At 41.6% G+C, this 5,612-nt stretch overlaps 1 pseudogene; it reads left to right on the forward strand.

Moving 5' to 3' along the window:
* Positions 1-3,168: 3,168 nt before the first annotated feature.
* LOC114032654 lies at positions 3,169-3,982 on the forward strand (annotated as a pseudogene).
* Positions 3,983-5,612: the final 1,630 nt, after the last annotated feature.

The raw sequence follows: 5,612 nt of genomic DNA on the forward strand, positions 1-5,612 counted from the left end.
CTACCTTGGACAAATGGCCTCAGTTTCCCCCTCTATAATAACTGATATGTGCCATAGGACTCTAAAGTTCACAAAGTGTTTTACTTACACTATCTCATTTGGGTCACAAAATAACCCTATGAAGTAGTTATTATGGGTATTTTTCCCATTTTAAAAATGAGACAACTGAGACCCCGAAGGCACAGCGGCTTGGCCATGGTCACATTACTAGTAAGTGGTCAGAAGGAAGATTAGAAATAAGCTTGTTCTGGAGCAGCTAGGTAGTGCAATACGTAGAGCACTGGCCCCAGAGTCAGGAAGACCTGAGTTCAAATCCCGCCTTAGATACTTACTAGCTGTGTAACCCTGGGCAAGTCACTTAACCCTGATTGCCTCAAAAAAGAAAGAAAGAAAAGAAAAAAGGAAGCAGCTTATCCTGACTCCAGGCCTCTTTTCACTATACTATGCTGCCTCTCTATAAAAAGAAGGGTTTGGGGCCATTTGTGGGGGATGCACACCTATAATCTCCAAAATCACAGAGGCTGATGGTGGTAGATGTAAAGCTCAGGCACTCTGAGCTGCCGCAGGCTAAGCTGATCTGGTGTCTGCACTAAGCCTAGCATCAATATGTCAAGCTTTTAGGAGGGGGAAGTGAGGACATGCCAGGCTGCCTAAGGAATGATGAGCCAGGCCAGGTGAGAAACAGTGGCTCAAAGCTCCTGAGCCCATCAATAGTGGGATAGGGCCATGACTAGTCCTTGCACCTCCAGCCTGAGGGAAGCCCAGTCTTTAAAAAGAAATAAAATAAAATAAAATAAAATAAAATGAGGGGGTTGGACTAAATGTATCTAAGTCTGTTTCATCTCCAATGATGTAAGTTATATACATAAAAGTCTGTTAATTCCTTTCTTCAGTCTCACAAGGCCACCACCTCCACTGATCTACTCTTCCCCTGGGCTTTCAACCCTCTGGAAGCCTCATTAACAACCTCAGTCCTTTAAAGGTCTCCTAGGGGTTCCCTCCCCTGTGTCACCCAAAACTCCTGCAATCTTCAGGAAACAAATCAAAGCTGGTAGGGGGAATTGGGACACAAGGGAGGAAAAAGTGGTTACTTCACTCCCAATGGGTTAATTAGAATCTTTAACAAGAGCTACTACCTCTCCCCCTGGGACCAATTTACCAAGTATAGGTCAGCAGACAAAGCAAAGGGTGGGGAGGTTAGAACCAGTCTGACAGAATAGGGAAGCTGAGTCCCAGTAGATGGACCCCAGCTAGGGACATGCTTGAAGGGAAACAGCCAAAGAAACGTATTGACTATATCCCTCACCAACGGCAAAACAAAGTGTCTCCCACTACCTCCAAGATTGTCACAAAGTTATAAAATCACACAGTGTCAGAGGTGGGAAAGACAGAGCGTCACAGCAGGAAAAGCTCTTAGAACAGAATGTCAGAGCTGGGAGGAACCTTAGAACCCAGAATATCAGAGTAGGGAGAGATTTTAGAATACAGAATGTCAGAGCAAGACGAGCTCTAAGAACAGAATGTCAGAGATGGATGAAACCTTAGGATAGTCAAAATAGGATGTTAGAGCTAGAATAGAAAAGATATAGAGCATCAGTGGCAAATGGATCTTAGAACATAGAATAAGGGACCTTCGAGCTGAAAGGAGCTTTTGAACATGGTTATCACCAAATGCTGCAGAGAGGTATGCTCTAACACATGACACTTTGCACATATCATCGCATTTGGCCATGTTATCATCCTGGATGTTGTGCTCTGGTTGAGTTTTCATTATACTACTCTTTTGGTTCTTCTCCCATCTGCCTTATAGCTCCTTCTCCACCTCCTTTCTAGTGTCATCCTTTTATACCCTGATCCTTAACTGTGTGTGCATCCCAAGGGTCTGTCTTGCCCCTTTAAATCTCTTGACTCTCTTGGTGCCTTAATCAGCTCATGTGGTTCAGTTATCATTCCTATATAGACAACTCCCATATCTACATAGCCGGCTCTAGTCTCTCTCCTGAGCTAGGGTAATGGCTTATCAGACATTTTCAATTGGGTATCCTATAAGCATCTCAAACTGAACATGCCTAAAATGGAACTCATTATCCTCTGCCCCTCCCATACCCATCTTTGGAATTTTCTATATCTGTTGAGGACATTGCCATCTTTTCAGTTACCCAGGTAACTTTGAGTTATATTCAGTTCCGTGTTCTTATTCACCAGATATGCATTTGGATGCCAAGTCTTGTTAATTTTTACTTCTGCATCTTTCACTTCCTTCCCCTTTTCTCCTCTCACAAAGTCTACCACATTATTAGTTCAGACCTTCATAACTTCTTGTTTGGACTACTGTCATAGCCTCCTTATCCCTGATCCTTATCCCAAGTCCCCAGCCCACACAGCTGCCATAATAATATTCACAAAACACTGATGTGACCACATGATTCCCCTGGTCAACAAACTACAATAGTTCTCTACCACCACTAGGATCCAATACAAAATTTGTATGTTTTGGTATTTAAAGTCCTTCATAACTTGACTATAACCTACCTTTCCAACATTATTACACATCACACCCCTTTATGTACACTTTGGTCAGGCCATATTGGTCTTCTTAATTCTCCTCACATGTGATATCTCCCATCTTTGTGCCTTTGCACAGGGGCTATCTCCCATTCCTGTATTACTTTCTGACATGACTTCTGCCTCTTAGAACCTCTGGTTTCTTTCTAAAGACCCTCCTTTACCACCTCCTGGTTGCTGATGCCTTTCCCCCTAAAAATTACTTAGTATTTATTTTTGTATATAATACAATCAGAACTTAAGTCTTCTGATTCCAAGTACAGGCTCTTTCTGATACACTCACTAATTATGTCATATTTAGGTTTGATATAAGGAAAATCTTTCTAAAAAGAAGAGTTATCCAAGAGTGGAATGGCCATCTCAGGGATGAGTATTTATCCTCCTCCACCCCCACTAGAGATCTTCCACTGAAGGTTGGATGACTACTTGTCATGGATGTTAGAGAGGGTATTCTTGAAGAAAGATAGGTTTTATTATAAATGGTCAAAGGAAATGAACAGGTAGTTTTCAGGATAAAAAAATCAAAGCCATCAATAGTCACATAAAAATGCTCTAAATCACTACTGATTAGAGAAATGAAAATTAAAGCTACTCTGCTTTCTCGTTCAGTCAGCCAAGATGCCAAAGGGGAAGAAGGCCCAGGGGAAGAAGGTGGCTCCAGCCCCTGCTGTAGTAAAGAAGCAGAAGGCCAACAAAGTGGTCAATCCTTTGTTTGAGAAGCGGCCCAAGAACTTTGGCATTGGTCAGGACATCCAGCCCAAAGAGGACCTTACTTGATTTGTCAAATGGCCTCAGTACATCATACCGCAGCATCAAAGGTCTATCCTTTATAAGCGTTTGAAAGTGCCACCAGCAATTATCAGTTCACCTAGGCTTTGGATAGTCAGACAGCTATGCAATTGCTTAAACTGGCTCATAAGTACAGACCTGAGACAAAGCAAGATAAGAAGCAAAGGCTGCTGGCTCAGACTGAACAAAAAGCTGCATGCAAAGGAGATGACCCCACTAAGAGACCATCTGTCCTCAGAGCAGGTGTTAACACTGTTACTGCCCTGGTAGAAAACAAGAAAGCACAGTTGGTAGTGATTGCACATGATGTGGACCCCCTTGAGCCAGTGGTCTTCCTACCTGCCTTGTGCCAAAAAATGGGGGTTCCTTACTGCATTATCAAACGTAAAGCCAGACTGGGTCGCTTAGTTCACAGAAAGACGTGCACAAGCATTGCCTTCACACAGGTTAACCCTGAAGATAAGGGAGCCCTGGCTAAGCTGGTAGAAGCCATCAAAACTAATTACAATGATAGATATGATGAGATCCATTGTCACTTGGGTGGCAATGTTCTGAGTCCAAAATCAGTGGCTCATATTGCCAAGCTGGAAAACGCAAAGCTAAAGAATTTGCAACCAAATTGGGTTAAATGTAGATTTGATTTTTCCCTACGTAAAAATAAAAATTTAAACTAAAAAAAAACTACTCTGAGGTACAACTTCATACCTATCAGATTGGCTAACATGACAGAAAAAGAAAATTACAAATGCTGGAGAGGATGTGGAAAAATAGGAGCACTAATGCACTACTGGTTAAGTTGGAACTTGATCCAACTATTCTAGAGAACTATTTGGAACTATGCTCAAAAGGCTATCAAACTATGCACACTCTATGACCTAGCAATACTATTACTAGGTCTATACCCCAAAGAAATCAAGGAAAAAGGAACAAGATCTGTATGCACAAAAACATTTGTAATAGTTCTTTTTGTGGTGGCAAAAAATTGTAAACTGAGGTGATGCCCATCAATTGGAGAATGGCTAAATAAATTGTGGTATATAGTTGTGACAGAATACTACTGTTCTATAAGAAACGATGAGCAGAATGGTTTCAGAAAAATATGTAAAGACTCATATGAACTGATGCAAAGTAAAGTGAGCACAATCAGAAAAACATCATACACCATAACAGTTATATTGTAATGATGATCAAATGTGAAAGACTTAGATACTCTGATGAAGACAGTTCCAAAGGACCCATGATGAAAAATGCTATCCACCTCCAGAGAGAGAACTGATGAACAACTCTGAGTGCAGACTGAGGCACTTTTTTACCACTCTGTTTCTTACTTTTTTGTGACACGGCTAAGTTGGAAATATATTTTCCATGATCTCACGTGTATACTTGAAATGATATTGCTTGGTTTCATAATGGGTAGGGGAGGAAAAAGAGAGAGCGAGTTTGGAACTCAAAATTTTCTTTAAAAGAATGTTTAAAAAATATATTTTTAAAAGAAGAAGGATACATGGGACTAGTGCCCTCTGAGGTCTCTCAGCTCTTAAGAATCAGATTCTGTGATTCTTATGATATCTGATTTCATTAACCTGAATGTGAGTCTAAAGAGTGGAATTCTATGCTGGGGATGGGGAGACCCAAGGATGTTTGGGGGCAGAGATGCCTTTGCTGCTAACTCCTTGGCCTCAGTTTCTTCAAATACAAAGGGCAAAAATCAAAGATGATTTCCAACGTCCTTTTCAGCTTGAAAATTCTATGAAGGATTAGGAAGTTGGTGCTAAAGGGGACCTTAGTATGACAGAGCATCAAGTCATCTTAGAGAATATATAGTCCACTCCTTCCTTCTAGAGAGAAGGAAATCGGGGCCCATGAAGGTGGAAGGATTTTTCTAAGGTCACACGGCTACCTTTGGGCAGAGCTCAGATATCACATATCAGAATTTAGGTCTCTTCACTTCCATCAGTACTGCGTCCACATCTTCACGATTATGTACTTGACTGGAGAACCCGGACTGAACCCTTGCCCTAGTGAGTAAGAGCACTCATGAGACTCAATTAGAGATCGGCAGATTGCTTGGTTAAATTCAGATGGAGTTAGACCAAAGGGAGTTGGGTGTCTTTAAGGGACATTTCCAAAGAAATGTGGTTGTCTAAAAACACCGCCCTTCTCTGCTTCAGGGATACTTCTGGTCAAACACAGAGGGAGGGGTAGTGTACAAATCCAGCAACAGGTGGGGCTTCCACATGGCTTCTTAGAATCTGTGT

Source organism: Vombatus ursinus, unplaced genomic scaffold (assembly GCF_900497805.2).
Source record: "Vombatus ursinus unplaced genomic scaffold, bare-nosed wombat genome assembly UNPS02005659.1, whole genome shotgun sequence".
Classification (NCBI taxonomy): Eukaryota; Metazoa; Chordata; class Mammalia; order Diprotodontia; family Vombatidae; genus Vombatus; species Vombatus ursinus.